Source organism: Chiloscyllium plagiosum, chromosome 36 (assembly GCF_004010195.1).
Source record: "Chiloscyllium plagiosum isolate BGI_BamShark_2017 chromosome 36, ASM401019v2, whole genome shotgun sequence".
NCBI classification, from domain to species: Eukaryota; Metazoa; Chordata; class Chondrichthyes; order Orectolobiformes; family Hemiscylliidae; genus Chiloscyllium; species Chiloscyllium plagiosum.
In genome coordinates this window covers 33,091,806-33,109,875 of record NC_057745.1, presented here as the reverse complement: position 1 = coordinate 33,109,875, position 18,070 = coordinate 33,091,806, and the positions used below count along the sequence as shown (strand labels likewise).

Below are 18,070 nucleotides of genomic sequence, written 5' to 3'. Positions count from 1 at the left end.
AGACCATCCTGTTTATAGAGGTCCCACCTTCCCCAGAAAGAACCCCAGTTATCCAGATACCGGAATCCCTCCCCCCTGCACCACCCCTGTAGCCACGCATTTAACTGTTCTCTCTCCCTATTCCTCGACTCTCTATCACATGGCACCGGTAACAAACCAGAGACAACAACTCTGTTTGTTCTAACTCTGAGCTTCCAACCAAGCTCCCTGAAAGCCTGCCTAACATCCTTAGCCCTCCTCCTACCTATGTCGTTGGTGCCAATGTGGACCACGACTTTACACCCATACTTCAAAACAGCTTATTGTTTAAGGATGTGTAGTACACTACTTATTTTCTGAATGTATTTGAAAGAGCTCGTGTGAAATGAGAAAATGCTAACATATTAAAGCTGATTCATGGGTTGTGCCCCATGCTATGTAAGAGTCAAACAGTTTGAGAAGCATCTTTCAGGCTGAGGGCGAGTCTCAAATTACCTCCAGAATTAGGTCAAACACATTACACCATGACACCAGGCTAGCAATATAACTAAAATTAGATCACCTCTTTATAGGAAGATGCTCCACGTGAAATAGAAGATACAATAGTTTTTAATTTATTTTTGGGACATGGGCATCACTGGCTGGGCTACTGTATACTGCCCATTGCTGGTTGCCCTTGAGAAGATGATGTTGAGCAACTTCCTTTCACTGCTGCTGTTACTTTTCCACATGTAAACCCACAATGCCTTTCGGTAGGGAATTCCCGGATTTTAATGAAGCAACACTGAAGCATCAGCAATATATTTCCAAGTCAGGATGATGAGTGGCTTGTTGTGGAACTTGCAGATTGTGGTGTTCCCAATATGTGTGCTGCTCTTGTCCTTCTAAAAGGTACTGGTTGTAGGTTTTGAAGGTACTGTCTTAATGAGCAATGCAGAGAGGGATTTACAAGTGTTTGCTAGAATGTTCCTTTTGTTGGATTTCTGCAGTGTTTTCTGAACAGTGAATCAAGATTCCATGAAACCATTCCTGACAACTTTGTTTATATCAACAGTTTATTAAAACTTCAAGCTGATCAAACAAAGAAGTTGCCAGGCCCATATGGGATGCGTCCTAGATTGCTGGGAGAGTTAAGGGAGCCAGCTATGGGGCTATTGACAGAAAATTTCCAGGCCTCTCTGAATCCAGGCTTAGACCAGGGGACTGGAGGATTGCAAATGTGATCCCTTTGTTTAAAGTCAGAAGTCACATGACATCAGGTTATAGTCTAACATGTATATTTGAAATCACACACTTTCGGAGTGCTGCTCCTTTGTCGGGTGAAGTTCAGCCAAAGAGGGAGCAACACTCTGAAAGCTTGTGGTTTCAAATAAACCTGTTGGTCTATAACTGGTGTCGTGTGACTTCTGACTTTGTACAAAAACAAGGAAGTGATGCTACACCTTTCCAAATCATTGGTCAGACTACATTTGAAGTATTGTGTTCAGTCTTATTTAAGAAAAGAAGTTAAAGCCCTGGAGAGTTCAAAAGAGATTTACTAGAATGATACCAGGAATGAAGGATTTTAAATACAAGGAAAGATTAAAGAGGTTGGGCATGTTCCCCTTGGAGCAGAGAAAATTAGAGGTGACCTTGTTAAGGATGTTCAAAATTATGAACAATTTTGGAAGGATAGAGAAGGCTATTCTGTTTCTACTTGTTGTTATGTCAGTAACTAGGGGTCATGATTTCCAGATTGTTAGCAAGATGAGATGAGGAGAAACTTCTTTACGCAGAGAGTTATTAGGATTTGGAATCCACAGCCTAGGAAAGTAGTGGAGGCAGATTCCATAGGAGGTTTTAAAAGAGAGCTGGATGTATATTTGAAAGAGAAGAATTTAAAGGGCTGCAGCGATAAGGCTGGAGAGTGGGACGAGATAGGTAGCTCTTTCAGGACTCGCTACAGATACAATGGCCTCCTTTTGCGCTGCAAAACTCTATGATTTTATAAAACCATTCAGCACTTTCTCCTGAATTCTTTTCTTCTTTAAGTCTGTGACGTCCCTGGCTGTTAGTTTACAGCTGCAGTAATCACTGGAATGCTATTATGGTCTCTTAGAGACTGTAGTCACGGCAACCTCATTAGCATTTTAATGGAAAGTTATATTTGACACATATTAGCCATGATCAGATAAAATGCTTCTGAAGCTCCGTGTCACTGTGTTATGAATATGCACAGACCTCAAGTTAATATTTTGATGATAATTTGGCAAATTGAAAGCTCATTTATTTTTTGAAGATGCTAAATTAAGCGGAAAATCGTTTAAACTGCAATGACCTGTAATCTTACTTTCCCCAATCCGTTGCAGATCTAAGGTCATAGTCCTGAAGTTTAAGTTAAGTTTACAGTTAGGATAGTGTCCCAGATTTTCCTGTAACAGAAAGACCTGCGAAGTACACCCAAATTTTTTCGGATTCCATCTTTCAAAACTGATTTCACATTTTCCTGTGTTTCTAATTAAAACACACTGCACTGGAGAAATGGAAAGACCGAACCAATTATCAGAGAGATGTCCTATCACATGGACTTAGGTGTCAAGGCCAGTCACTACTTCAGAAAGATTGCCTCAGAATTTGATACAGTGGTCCATTCTATAACGTACCTATTTGGTATTTTCCTGCATACTTCACTGTGAACAATTTTTTCTCTATTAAACTTCTGGAAACACTTGTAAATAATGATGTGGAATGGACAATGAGACATCCTAAATCTGGGGTATGGTGGGACTAATCATCCAACTGTTTAATGAGATTTAGCATCGAGAAATAAATAGAGGATAGAAGATAGAACATAGAATTGTACAGCACAGCCCATGGTGTTGTGCCAAACAAAATGCCAAATTAAACTAATCCCTTCTGCCTGCTTTTGGTCCATATCTGTCCATTCCTTGCATATTCATGTGCTTATCTAAAAGTCCCTTTAACCACCTCCCCCCCATCATACCTGACTTCACCACCATCCCTGGCTACACGTTCCAAACTCCTACCACTCTCTGTGTAAAAGACTTGCTCCTCACATGTCCTTTGAACTCCCCCCCACCTTAAATGCATGCCCCCTAGTTTTAGAGATTTCAACTCTGCAAAATCGATTCTATGCATTTTATAATTTTATAGACTTCTGTCAAGTCTCCCCTCAGCCTCCACCCCTCCAGAGAAAACAACGCAAGTTTTTCTACTCTCCCCTTATAGCTCATATCTTCTAATCCAGTCAGCTTCCTGGTAAATGTCTTCTGCACTCTCTCCAAAGCCTTCACATTCTTCCTGTAATATGGTGACCAGAACTGAATACAATCCTCTAAATGTGGCCAAACCAATGTCTTTTAAAATTGCAACATGGCATCCTGACTTTTGTGCTCAATAACCTGACCAATAAAGGTTAGCATGCCATACACCTTCTTTACCACCGTATCAGGGAGCCAAGGACTCGAACCCCAAGATGCGTCTGCACATCAATGCTGTTCAGGGTCCTGTCATTAACCATTCACTTTTCCTCAGCATTTGATCTCCCAAAGTGCAGCACCTCACACTTACATAACCGAGGGGGAAAGGTCAATTAGCAAGTACAGAAACATAACTAAGGGAGAGAGAAAAGGACAGTTGGATTCAGAAAGGAGACAAAGGAAAAGTAAGAACAATATTTCAAAATTCAATTCCAGTTGCTTGCTTTCTGGGCTTTCAGATAAAGTGGCATTGTAACAACATAATTCACCATTATTAAAAATGTCCTTTCACTTCGAAATAGTGGCACAAAGTATCTGCAGTGATTGAGAGTGATGTAGAGACAGGAGGGAATTACCCTGAGGGTCCGCAACATTGACTGTGAACACCATGATATCGCGTGGCATCCGGTCAAAATAGAGGAGAACCCCTGCTCATCACTACATACCAGGCTCATGCAGCTGATGAATCAGTACTTCTCCATATTGCACATTGGAAGAAGCACTAAAAGCATAGAATGTGCTCTCACTGTGGGATTTCATTGCCAAGCACCAAGACCAGGTCAATATCACAGAGCTGATGGAAACTTAAATACATTATCTGCAGGTGGTGAGAGGTAGCAAGGGGGATAAAACTCACTTGTCCCAGTCCTCACCTGTCACCAGTATGCCTGTCATGACAGTATTGATAGGAGCGAAGTCTTTGTGGAAACGAAATACCGTTTTAGGCTGAGCACACTTTCCACTGTGTTATTTGACACTAACACAAAATGGGATAGAATCAGAAGACAGCTACCAGATTTAAACTGGGCTTCTGAGGGATGCTGAGGGTCAGCAGAAGCAGCACAATTGTCCACAACTACATATCATAACTGTCACTCTATCATTATCATCAAGGTAGGGGATGAGTCCTAGTTTAATGAAAAGTGTAGGCAAGCATATTATTTCCAACTTCTGCCCTATGTATATAACAGTGCCATGCCAACCTGGTGAAGCTTCAACATCTGAATACTTAGCAGAGAAGCAGCATCGACAGCAATAAGGATCTCACAATTGATGGATCAGATCAAAGCTGTGCAGTCCATCCACAATGATGGTGAACAATTATTCAATCTGATTTTATTCATTGTGATCACATGCACTGAGAACCAGTGAAAATGTTGTTTTGCATGTTCTATAGGCAGATCGTACCATACAAAGTGCATCATGGTCGCAGAACAGAGGGTGGAATACAGCTTTCCAACTGCAGAGAAGGAACAGAGAGAGAGAGAGGAGAGAGAGTGAGATCAACATTAACATTTGAGATGTTCATTCAAACGTCTGATAGCAGCAGGGAAGAATAACTAACTAGAGAAGGGAGTTCCACACATATCCCCTTCCTCAATGATGAGAAAACTCAGCACATCCAATGCCAAAGATAAGCCGAATGCACCTGCAATTGTCCTCAGCCAGAAATACCAAGTGGAATATCTGTCTCAGCCTTTTACTGAGATCTACAGCATGTTTGACTTTAAATAAATCAAAATAATGCAGATATTGGAGATCTGAAAAGAAATACAGAAAGTGCTGGAAAAACTCAGTGCCAGCATTAGTGGAAAGAGAAACAGAGTCAATGTTTCAAATCCAATTTGACTTTTCTTAGAACTGTAGTTCTGAAGAATTTCTGAGTTCTGGATAAGAGTTTTTTCAGACTGAAAACATTATCTCTGTTTCTCTCTCCACAGATGTTGCCAGACCTCTGTGTTTCTCCAGCATTTTCTCAGTTTGTTTCAGACTTTAACCAATTTGATTTACCATGTGATATCAAGAAATGGCTGAAGATACTGAATACATTAAAGATTATGAGTCCTGAGAGCATCTTGATTCTATTGTTGAAGGCTTGTATCTCTGAACTGGCCAAGCTGCCTCAGCTACAACACTGCAATCTATCTGACAATGTGGAATATTGCCAGACATGTTCAATTTATAAAAAGCAAGACAAATCCAACCTGGTTAATTACTGCCCTATCAGACCACTCCCTCAATCATCAGCAGAGAGATGGAAAGTGCCTCCAGCCATGCTATCAAGTGGAATTTGCTCAGTAATATCTGCTTATTGACATTCAGTGTGAGTTCTGCCAGATCCAGCTCCTGATCTCATTGTAGACTTGGTCCTAACATGGACAGAAGAGCTGAATTCCCGAAGTGAGGTGAGAGTGACTGTTCTTGATATTAAGGGTTACATTTGACCAAAAGTAGTATCAAGAAGCCCTCGCAAAACTGGAGTCAGTAAGAACCGGGGGGGGGGGGCAGCTTTCCGCTGGTTGGAGTCATACCCAATTCAAAGAAAGATGTTGTGATTGTTAGCAGTCAATCATTTCAGTCCCAGGACAACACAACAGGAATTCCTCAAACACAGGCTCAACTATCTTCAGCTGCTTTATCATGAAACAAAAGATCAGATGTTTGCTGATGATGACAGTGTTAAGTTCCTTACAAGACTTCTTGGATACTAAAGCAGTCTGTGTCATTACACAGCAAGGCTTGGGCTGCTAGGTGACTGTTATCATTCATGCTGCACAAGTTCCAGGCAATAACCATCTCCAATAAGATAGAATCTAGCCACCTATCTGACATTTAATGGCAATTTCACGCTGAATCCTCCACTATCGAAATCCTAGGTTTACCATTGACCAGAAACTGAAATGAACAACTAATATAAATACTGTGGCAATAAAAGCAAGTTAGAGAGTAGGGAATTCTATAGTGAATAACTCATTTCCTAACTCCCTAAAAACAAATAAAAATAAACTCCAGACCATTCCTTCTTTTAACTGAAGCATTTTATGCAAAGATTTGATGTTGTCATGAATAAACTCCCAAGCTACCTTTTTAAGCTCCTTATCTCATCGGGTCTAAGTGTTTAAAAGATCAAAATATTGATTGTGCCAATAAGTGGAATGAAGATTGGAGAGATATTATCAGACCATGACCTCATTGACTATTGCTTCCTGGGGCTTTTATGGTCACGCTGCATGATGCACATACACCAATCTGATGGTACAGGCTGTGATTCTTCTATAGCTTTCTTCAAAGTCAAATTGTCTTTAGACTACAATAAATCTGGTGGAGCTGCATCAGTAGTTCAAACAGCAATGTTTCTTTTTAAAGTTCTTCTGTTTACAAAGCTCTGCAAGTATACAATTGTCATAATATCTAAGCCTTCTTTTATGCCTTGACAAAATATATCATTGTATTTATTTGTTCAGCTCATAATTTAGTGTGCAGCTTGGAAGTAATTCCGTACCTTAGCAACTGTTTTCTACAAGATGTCCAATCTTTTGTTCTATTTGGCCCTTCTTGGAAACTATATCTGATAGGCAGTATTATTTCTCCTGCCATTTTTCTATTGTGATATGTATTTTTCTTACTCTGTAGGCTTTTAATTCTAAAATATCTAAATGCAGCACTACTCTCTTTCCCAAAAAGATTCTTCCTTCATTTCAGTAATATTGTTTAATGTTCCTAGTTTTAAAGGCAATTTCATTCTGTGACATAATTTTGTACTTCTCCCATCATGCATAGCCAAGATGGAGGTTACCCACATTTTCATGGGTAAAATACACTATTTCCTGCCTTTCATAGTCTAATTTTCCACAACTTTCCCACATAAAAGCTGGTTCTTTGGCTTTAATAATTTCTTCTCATTGGAACAGAAGTTTAAGTCATGGGTCTCCCACTCTGCTTGTAGCCTCAAACATATTCATATTACCATTTTTCTATTAGACTCAATTTACGTCTGCTTCTAAATTACCTGTTTGTCACTTTTATTTTGGCTATGAACATTATTTAGGAGAAAGTGAGGACTGCAGATGCTGGAGATCAGAGCTTAAAAATGTGTTGCTGGAAAAGCGCAGCAGGTCAGGCAGCATCAAAGGAACAGGAGAATCGACATTTCAGGCATGAGCTTTCTTTCCTGAAGAAGGGCTTATGCCCGAAATGTCGATTCTCCTGCTCCTTTGATGCTGCCTGACCTGCTGCGCTTTTCCAGCAACACATTTTTAAGCTCTGAACATTATTTGTGTTGCAACCTTGATTTAAACAATTTGCCTCCTGTAGCCATGTCTCATAGTCTCTTCAGACAATGGTGCAGTGCTTGTTGTGAGCTGTAAGTACTCCTTTTTAACTTATATGCATTCAGACTATTATATGCTATTAACCTAAAGCTTTGACTTGCTGACCAGGGAATTTTTAACTTGACTCACAGAGCTCTGAAACCAGTTCACTTCCCACCTGAAACTTCTACATGGTACCGCTCCTATTGCTCCAACTTCCCGATGAAATCTGTAATGGTCAGGTGGGACTAGGTTTTAGCTTTTATTTACCTCGGAGCTCCTTACCAGCTCTGAAGTAAAGGGTTTTTAATATTAAGTGCTGTTTCTCCTCCTTGCTGATCTTTTCACAAGGTGCTCTGTAGGCTTTTTCACTGTTTAGTAACATCTACCAACTGCAAGTAGTTCTGAAAGGCATAAAGTATTTTAAGTTGTAAATGTCCAGTACTGCTCCTGGGTCCACTGGAACTCAGTGCTCTTGGGTTGACTGGAATTGTCACTGTTGTTAACTTGTTGTATGATACAACTGAATCGAAGTCTGATCCTCAAATGTCAACCACTGGCAGATTATGGTTGGGGTACATTTCTTCAGCCAGAGAGTGGTGGGCCTGTGGAATTCATTGCCACGGAGTGCAGTGGAAGCCGGGACGCTAAATGTCTTCAAGGCCGAGATTGATAGATTCTTGTTGTCTAGAGGAATTAAGGGCTACGGGGAGAACGCTGGTAAGTGGAGCTGAAATGCGCATCAGCCATGATTGAATGGCGGAGTGGACTCGATGAGCCGAATGGCCTTACTTCCACTCCTATGTCTTATGGTCTTATGGTCTTATGGGTAGTTTGCTGTCACTAAATGAATCTTAATGAGAAGAGGCTTTTGTATTCAGCACAATGCAGTTTATTTTGCACATAAACAATCAGCTACAAGTTGTATAGCTCAGATTGATATTGTTACTGAGACTATCACAAGACCTAAGATTATCGCCTGATGAAGGAGCGTCGCTCCGAAAGCTAGTGTGCTTCCTATTAAACCTGTTGGACTATAATCTGGTATTGTGTGATTTTTAACTTTGTAGACCTAGGATGTAGGTCTTCACTCTGCATTATTCTAAGCAATTTTGCATTATTACCACCCAAGATATTATGGCATCATCAGACTGGGATTTCGCTTAATGCAGTCTCCAACATTAACCTTTTCAGAACCTTTATCTTATTTGCATTTATTGCAGAAGAATTAATCAATTAATAATTAAACATACATGCGAAGAATTGTAAGAAAAGTTTTTCCTTTTGTTTATTCAGGCCTGAAGTGAGGCAAAATGTGGCAAATGGGGGAGATCCCTAATGGCTGCAGTTTTAATAGAGATTTCACTAAAACTATGGTCTTACGTCTTATACCCTCCCCAATCACTCTTTCTTGACTTGGCACCTTTATTTTTTCAAACTTTCTAACTAATCATTCCTCTGTACCCTCGTAACTATCACCACTGTTCAGATGCCCCTACCAACTACCTGCTAAACTCTTTTCCAATCCACTCCCATCTACTCCCCTATTACTTCACCTCGAATCCTGCAGTCAATCCCCCATTCACAATTCCCAATAGCAAGGGGATGAAAGACCAGAGCCCCAGTATTTTCAATTCAATTTTTTTCTTGCTTCCTCAAAGGCACCTTGTTACCTTTCAAAGTTCAATTTGCTTTATTTATAAAAAGAAATTAAATTAGAATCAGAAATAACCTGATTCACTATGTCTCTCCCTCTGACTCACAGGCAATAGGAATGAGAATCTCTGGCCAAGAAATTCAGGAAACTTTATTATATTTCATAACCCAAAATGTTGAAATATTTTTTTCAAATTTAAGCTTCCATTAAATAGCTCCCGGTATAATTTGAATTTGATTGATGTTCCATATTATTGACGATCTAAGCGAAGAGACTCTCATGATTTTGGAGCATTTCAAATCACTTCACAGTCAAGTGAAGCATCTTTGACGTGTAGTCACTGCTGTAACAGAGGGAAACACAACAGTCAGCATGCGCACCACAAGAGCCCACAAACAGCAAAGTGATTCCAGATTCAGCCATGCAAATGACTGTGCCTCCTGCTATGCAGCACACCCTGAAGACTACATTTGCAATGGAAGTTACATTTCTATCAATATCCTGTACAAGTTACAATCAGAGGTATCCTGCACTATTTGTCCATTCAATAGAGACAAGATCAACAGCCTAGGCCTAAGTCTTACTGTTTTGTAAATTACATCATCTCTCCGACCCTTGCGTGAGTTTCTTTATTACATGGACTTTGGCACAAAATACTTCAAGATGACTTGCAAATATTTCCAAATTCACATTTCTCCAGATATTTCTGTTTTTTTTAGATTAGATTAGATTACTTACAGTGTGGAAACAGGCCCTTCGGCCCCACAAGTCCACATCGACCCGCCGAAGCGCAACCCATCCAGACCCATTACCCTACATTTACCCTTTCACCAAATACTATGGGCAATTTAGCATGGCCAATTCATCTAACCTACACATTTTTGGACTGTGGGAGGAAGCTGGAGCACCCAGAGGAAACCCACGCAGATACGGGGAGAATGTAGAAACTCCATACAGGCGGGAATTGTTTTTGTTGGACTTGCTTCACATTTTGTGCAAAGCTGCTTCATTGGCCATTTCAATTGGATATTTGCTTAAACTTTATGCAATTCTTGTCATTGTTCACCTCAGGTATGAGGAATCAGAGGTGACCAGAGGTCCACACAGTGAAATATATTTCACAGCAAAACGCTAGCTATAGGTACAAAAAAAAATGCCTAGAAAATAATATTGAAATGCTCAAGAAACATTGAGAAGGATCTTCCCAAGAGTGAGGATTGGAAAATTCTGATATTCGGGAGTATTTTGGGAGGCTGGCACCTCAGCTCATTGGGGAGCGGGAGAGGTATGCTGTGGGTGAGGGTGTTGGCTGGCAGGACCTTCCCACAATATCACCAAGTGCAGCTAATCAGGAAGGGTGTGGCAATTGGAGAGAAATGGTGGATCTGTGGCTGCAGAGGCCTCCTTGAGCTACAGTACATTTGACTCTGATGGTCTCTACCCCACCACAGCCCCGATACAGCAGGGAAGCATCATCCTTGCATCAAATAGCCCACTGATGCAGTGGGGCTGGTGGTAACAGCAAAATGGCTGCAGAAGAGAAACATGGCCCTATTTGGGCCTTTCAGTTCTCAAAATGGCTGCCTGCCTCTATGCAGTGTGTAGCTGAGCCAATGTCATTCCAGCCACACGGAAACTTTCCCAGCAGTGGGCTGCATCAGGGAGCAGTCTCCCTGGAATGTTACCAGAACCCCTCATCTCCTAACCCATTAATTTATTTCATCCATACAAAATCACAAATAATGAAGTTTATACTCCTGGTCATTCAGATTTGGCAGATGGGTTCACTGATAAGGTACCATTTCTGATCTGTTTCTAGTGGCTCAGTAGTTAGCACTATTGCCTTACAGGCACCAGAGATCGATTCCACTCTTCGGCAATAGTCTGTGTGGAGCTTGCACTGAGTTGGACTTGTCCTGACAATGCACTCATAACTGTAGAACAAACTTTTAGGCCTTAGCTACAGAAATTTTAGATCTGTACAGCATTGCGGATGAGAGAAACTCTTGCCTTTATATAACACCTTTGGTGACTCCCTGACATGCCAAAACACTTTATAGCCAATGAAGTACTCATGAAGAGTAGTCACAGTTGTAATGTAGTAATGTGGGTTGAAAGAAAGGAACAGAGGAATCCAAAAGAAAGATAAGAAATGAATAATGTAACGGTAGTTTTTCAAAACTTTTACAGTCTCCCAAAATGGCTTTATGAGCCAATTTAGAGAAGAAAGGCCCAGGTCCAACTCCTGATTGAGCTGATCTCACTGAGGGCAGTAACTTGCGTATACTCGCCCTGACTGACTGGAGGAAAAGAAAGCCAGCATGTACTTACACTTTCTCATTAACTACCAATAGCCACGAGTCTGAGCTTCAGGAGGGGATTGTGCAAATTGGCTCCCTTTGTTCAATGTGTTTATATGACGTTTCAACACCTGGGTAAGGTCGCAGAGGAATGTACAGCCAGATTACAGAGTCAGTATTTTCAGGAAAGGCAAAAAACAAGCAAATAAACTGTGAAACAAAAACAAAATCACTTGATCATGGATTTGCTGAGTCTCACAGAGTAGAAGGAGACCACTGGACCATTATGCCTCTTCTAATTCTTTGAATGAGCTATCGAAGCTCAGCCCCTCTGCTCATTTCCACCAGCCTGAGAATTTTTCATTTCCGTGGACACATTTAATTTCCTTTTAAAAGTTATAAATTAATCTTTTTAATCTGCACATTCCAGATCATAATAATTCACTGTGCAAAACCAAATCTTATTTCCTTTCTTGGTTTATTTTACCAATGATGTAAATTCTGTGCCAGAGGCTGCCAATCCTTCTACCAGATGGAACAATTTCTCCTTATACCCTCTGTTGGAACAAAGTGAAATGAAATTCCTGGATGGGAAGGCGTTTTGAAGGAACTGTGCTCAGCGAGTGGAGTTAGATTAGATTTGAAGGTTGTGATGTCTCCTTTATTAAAGGACATGTCCTTTATAGGCTGTCAAACACTATGCTGAGTTAGAGCTTTTTGAACAGTGGCAGCATCATACTTTCTGGAATGTTACACTGGCTCTGCCCTCAGCCTGTCTAAGCATTAATTGAAATTGTGACAATTTGCCTGTTCACAGATTTGCTTCAGTGCATGAATAATAGCTGCTTATCTCCAACACTGAGATTGCACCTACTTGTTTTTCAGGCCCTTATTGGGTTGTAGCCTCAGCTGGAACTTTGAAAATATTCCCAACTGAACTGCAGGCATTGTGTTGACCAGACGTTGCAGAGAATAATCTGTTAACTCCCAGAGTTTCTCTCAGCCAGAAGTATCCATTAACAATAGCCCGTCACCCTGAATGTTTTTATTAGAAATGTTCTTAGATCAGAACTATTGCAATAAATATTGATTTCACTCCTCAGTCACAAAATTACCTTTATCAACAGCCAAGTGCACTTCAATACATGTTGAAATTCTCAAATGGTTTGCCATCTTCAGAAGAAGGTGGGGGAGTTCAGAACTAGAGGGCATAGGTTTAGGGTGAGAGGAAAAAGATATAAAAGGGACCTAGGGGGCAACTTTTTCACGCAACAGGTGATGCATGCATGGAATGAGCTGCCAGAGGAAGTGGTGGAGGCTGGTACAGTTGCAACATTTAAAAGGCATCTGGATGGGTATATGAATAGGAAGGGTTTAGAGGGATATGGGCATAGATTAGGTTAGGATATCTGGTTGGCATGGACGAGTTGGACCAAAGGGTTTGGTTCCGTGCTGTCCATCTCGATGACTCTAGTGATGTTGGTTGAGGGATAGCTGCATGTCTTGTTATATCAAGCTGAACATGTAGATAGGCCATTTCATCATCAGAAAGATAGCACCTGTAGTTATGCAGCACTTTCTTAGTGCTGCACTGCATAATAATTTGGATTATATAGTGAAGGCTCTAGGATGGGGCTTGAACGCACAAACGTCTGACAGACAGCATTGTACCAGCCTCCTCCACTTCCTCTGGCAGCTCATTCCATATATGCACCACCCTCTGTGTGAAAATGTTGCCCCTTAGGACCCTTTTAATTTTTTTCCCTTTCACTCCAAACTTATACCTTCCAGAAATAGAGGGCATAGGTTTGGAGTGAGAGGGAAAAAAATTAAAAGGGACCTAAGGGGCAACTTTTGCTCCACCCAGGGAAAAAACCTTGTCTATTTACCCTATCCTTGCTCCTCATGATTTTATAAACCTCTGAAAGGTTCCCCCCTCAGCCTCTGATGCTCCAGGGAAAACAGTCCAAGCATATTCAACCTCTCCCTATAGCTCAAACCCTCAAACCCCGGCAACATGCTTGTAAATCTTTTCTGAACCCTTTAAAGTTTTACAACATCCTTCCAATAGGAGGAGGACCAGAATTGCACACAATATTCCAAAAGTGACCGAACCAATATCTAAAATTGGTTAATCAGTCATGTATTTAACCTGCTACTGGTGAGATCTTCTTGTGCACATGTAGCTGCTGTTTCATCTACAATTACAACACTGACTCTGCAGTATAATTATAAAGTACAAAGGCACATCTGTAGAATGTGGATAGCACTGTATAAATGTAGCTCATTTCTAATACAAATGTACATCCAATGTTTCACCATCAATGCAAACTAATTGCTTCCAAATTTCCAACAGTTGAACAAATGCTAGTATGGGAAATTTATCTTAATTTATATTTTATTCTCAAAGTGTTGGAACAGTGGCTACAAAACTACATTCATCAACTCACATTGACAATCCCTAAATATCTTTCAGTTTCAGCCAGTGTTCTTGGCCATGACATCGACAAATTATTACAGTAAGGCTATCACAAAACAGATACACAAACACTCAGCAGATCATTCAACATTTAAAAAGGACAAAAAAAAGCTGAGGTTTTAGCTATGGATCTTGCCTCAGGACGGGAGGAGATTAGAGAAAACCAGCACTTAAACAGGAACAGAAGAAATTGAAGCAGAATGGCTTGTAAAATTTTAAATGTAAAGCAGGAGATGATTAAATGATATTACAATAAAAGAAATATCATGCAAGAAGTTACAGCATTTAAGAGACATTGAGTAGGTGTAAATGGCTGAGTTAGTGCTGGACTTTGTTGAAAGAACACAGTCTATTTAACAGGTGGTGTGGTGGCTCAGTGGTTAGCATTACTGCCTTAACAGTGTCAGAGACTTGGGCAACTGTCAGCGTGGGGTTTGCACATTCTCCCTGTGTCTGTCTGGGTTCCCTCCAGATGCTCTGAGTTCCTTCCACATTCCAAAGACGTGCAGCTTAGGTGGATTGCTAAATTGCTCTGTGGTGTCTAGGGATGTGCAAGTTAGGTGGATTAGCCATGGGAAATGTGTGGCTATGGGGATAGGGTGGTGGAGTCTGTGCCAGAGTGGGATGCTCTTCAGAGAGTTGATGGGCCGAACTGCCTATTTCCACACTGTAGAGATTCCATGATTCAATGTTAACAAAGGTAGAACTGTGGATGTGGCAGATAGGAAAAGATGTTTAGTAGATTGTCATATATCAGAATCATTTAAGCACATGGGACAAAAGGAACAGTAATAACTACATATAAAACTGTCTTAGAGTTAGGAGGCTGAACAAATGTTTCTTTGGATGAATGGGAGCCTGCAGCAGAGTTACCCAGGGAGCATTGCTTTTTGTGTGATTGATAACATGGATTTGCATTTCAGAATGTACAGTTGTGAAGCTTACAAATGCTACAAAATTTGACAACAGAGGATAGCAGGATAGCAGCAGATTGCAGGAAGACATAATCAGCTGAAGTCCAAAACCCATCACCCCCAGCCCCACCTTTACTGACATTCCCAGCACTTTGTATCAAACAGCACTCAAGTTGAAAACTTGTGTTTTCAAAATGTAAAAGTAAAACTAATATCTAACTTGGAGAGAGAACAGACCATTTAGCATTTCGTGTGTCAGGTACATGAGAAGCTGTACTTGAACAGTGAAGGATGTAAGAATGGAGATGTCAGTGAGATTGGGGATTGAACAGCAATGGTGTGCTCAGGTAGGTGCAGTTGCTCAGGTAGTCTGATAGTTGCAGTTGGGCTAATCAATATATATCAGAGAATGTTATTTTATACTTACTAGGTTTACAGTCCAAATGAGCCCATCTGTTTCTGCATAATCTGTCACATTCTTTCAATGTCACAACCAGAGTGCTGCAACAGATCATTGAGAAACTAATCGTCTTTTGACAACGTTCTGTTGAAGTTTTAAACCTTTAAGCACACTTTTTATCAGATCTATCTTGGCTGATGGAACAGTTTTAATCCACTAGTCTGATAGTCCTGAAAATGGAAGGGCAACTGAATCCAGGACATAGGAGTAGGGTCTTTTGACCCCAGAAGCCTGCTCTGCAAACCAGCATGATCATGTCTGAATTGCCTGTTCCCACAATCCTTTGTCCATCAAAAAGTCCGTTTTGAATAAATCCAATGCTGAGCCATCACTGCTTACTGTTGAAGATAATTCCACAGATCCTGCTTCTCACTCCGTGTCCATCCATTGAGCTTCCAAAGTAGATAGATGGATCAACAGATGGATAAGGAATCAAAAAAGACTCAAGGGACCAAATGGCCTACTTTCATGCTGTATTTTCCTGCAATTCTATGAGAAAAACCAAAACAGAACTTTCATCCAACTAAATGGTGGTGATGGTGAGCCACCATCTTGAAACATTGTGACAGACCTCAGGCACTGACAATATTCCCGGCCTTCAGGAAAGACCTTCGATTCCCACCTCCCTGGCAACAATCCCACCCCGGCTGGTTTCAGGCAGGACATGCCCACCATCGCCCACTTAACTCGGAGACAGACTGAGGCTGCCATGACACTTTCAGGAAGCAAGAAGCGGCTTGTAGGAGCTTCAAACAGGACCAGTACCTTGGGCTAGGGACTTCCCAGCGCAAGACACCCCTTTTACAGCAGTGACTAAGTATTTAGGCAAAACATGATTCTGTGAAAACCTCACCACTTTAAATAATCTCTCAATTTCCATTTTCCAATCAGAAATGAATGCACATTTGATATTGATTAAACTGAAAGAAACATGCTGTTTGTCATATGTGTGAAGGTCTCTGATGAGCTGTGCGTTAACCCAAAGGAGAACAAAGTCTAAAGTCTATGGTTAGCGCTTCGTTTAATTTCCCCCCGAGGTGCATTTTATAAACTACAACATCCACCAAGCGGCCACTTAATAAATATGTCCCTATGAACTGTTTATGGGCCAGTGGCCCTCTAACCCTCGACAAAATTGAAATCGATGCTGAGACCATACTGAGTTTGTGTGCCGAGTGTGTCCTGAGGGGATCAGCGATTTGGGGGGAATAGGATTCACATCTATTCATATCTCTATGTCTCACACAAACCCTCACCCTGGTCTGGGACAGCAACAGGATTTTATAACAAAAATCAATCCTCCAAGACGCTGGGACGTTTCAGCTTTCAGAACTTAGAACCCGAACTCCTTTCCAATTGTTTGCCAAGTGACGCATATCGGCTTGGTCTGTTTCATTCTTAGGATCCAGCAGACTGAGGAACAGGCGGCAGCAATTGCTTCACACATACACACAGACATACAGTTATACACACACAGACCCGCACACACATACAGGCACACACACAGACATACACAGATAGATCTACACACACAGAAACATACACTGACATATATACACACATACACACAGATATACATACACACACATATTTACACACACAGACACAGAGATATACCAGACAGAGACACATAGACAGATATGCACACACAGAGACACACATAGAAACACATACACACACATACAGGCACACACACAGATATATACACATACACAGAAACATACACAGACAGATATACAGATATATATCACATATATAAAGCGATACAGATACACAGACATACACACAGATAGATATACACACAGAGACACATTCAGACTCACTTATACACATTCAGAAACAGACGCACAGTAGTATACAGAAGACACACATGGAGACACACATTCACACTAAGACATACAGACACACACTCAGACACACGGACACATGGCAAAATTCCAAACAAGATCCACCACCAGTTCTTACAAAAAAATATTTAACTTGAAGCAGAGAGCGGCGGATTCAGAGCTGAAAATTCAGACTTACCAGACAACTTTCAAACTGGAGGACGAGCCAGTGTTTCTTCCCAGAAACTAATGACTGCGGTAGCTCCAAAATACAGCAGGACACTTTGATGATGCACATCCTAAATGTTCATCATTCCTACAAGCCGGATTCCATCTCCAAACAATCTGTCCCAACTAACTAAAGAAAACATATACAGATTTAAAACAAAAAGCGGCTGACCCGTCTGGGGAAAGTTTCTCTGCAACTGAAAAGATCAGTCTTTATTTGCAGAAACTGCCTCACTCATTTCCAAGTCACGGACAGCAGAAGGACAGCAGTGACAGGGTGTAACTCCTCCCCTGGTGGGTCCACCCGCTTTCAGTAACTCAGTTAAAACCCGGCTTGCCACTTACTGCATTGGCTGCTCGGTGCACTCCGCAGTAACCGCCGCTCCCAGCCCCACATCCCGAGGCCGTTCACTCATTCAGCACCTGCTAGCTCACTGCTGCTGCTGCCGGCTGCAGCTCCAGCTCCACACTGAGCTCTCCATAGCTGCTGGCGCTGGAAAACACTGGAACAAGAAAAGGGAATAAGGAGGCTCCGCTCAGAGAATGTCATTTTCAGCTGTTTCTGCAGAAAGCAAAGAAAAAACACAGAAAGGAATGATGTTTGAAAAGCATCGAGATCAGAGAGTTAACAAGACAGCGCGCTTACCGTCAGTAAGC

The 18,070-nt window shown here is 41.2% G+C and overlaps 1 protein-coding gene across 3 annotated transcripts in view; it reads right to left on the bottom strand.

The window, feature by feature from the left end:
• The window catches only part of LOC122541099 (cortexin domain-containing 1), a 51,471-nt gene extending 33,501 nt beyond the window's left edge, over positions 1-17,970 (bottom strand). The window contains exons 1-2 of one of the 3 annotated variants that reach the window (XM_043677644.1): positions 17,385-17,970; positions 15,327-15,400 (exon numbers count right to left, since the gene is read on the bottom strand). The gene's annotated coding sequence lies outside the window, so the exon portion shown is untranslated. The remainder of the gene's footprint in view (positions 1-15,326; positions 15,401-17,384) is intronic. The other 2 variants (XM_043677643.1, XM_043677645.1) reach the window with 2 other exon arrangements.
• Positions 17,971-18,070: the final 100 nt, after the last annotated feature.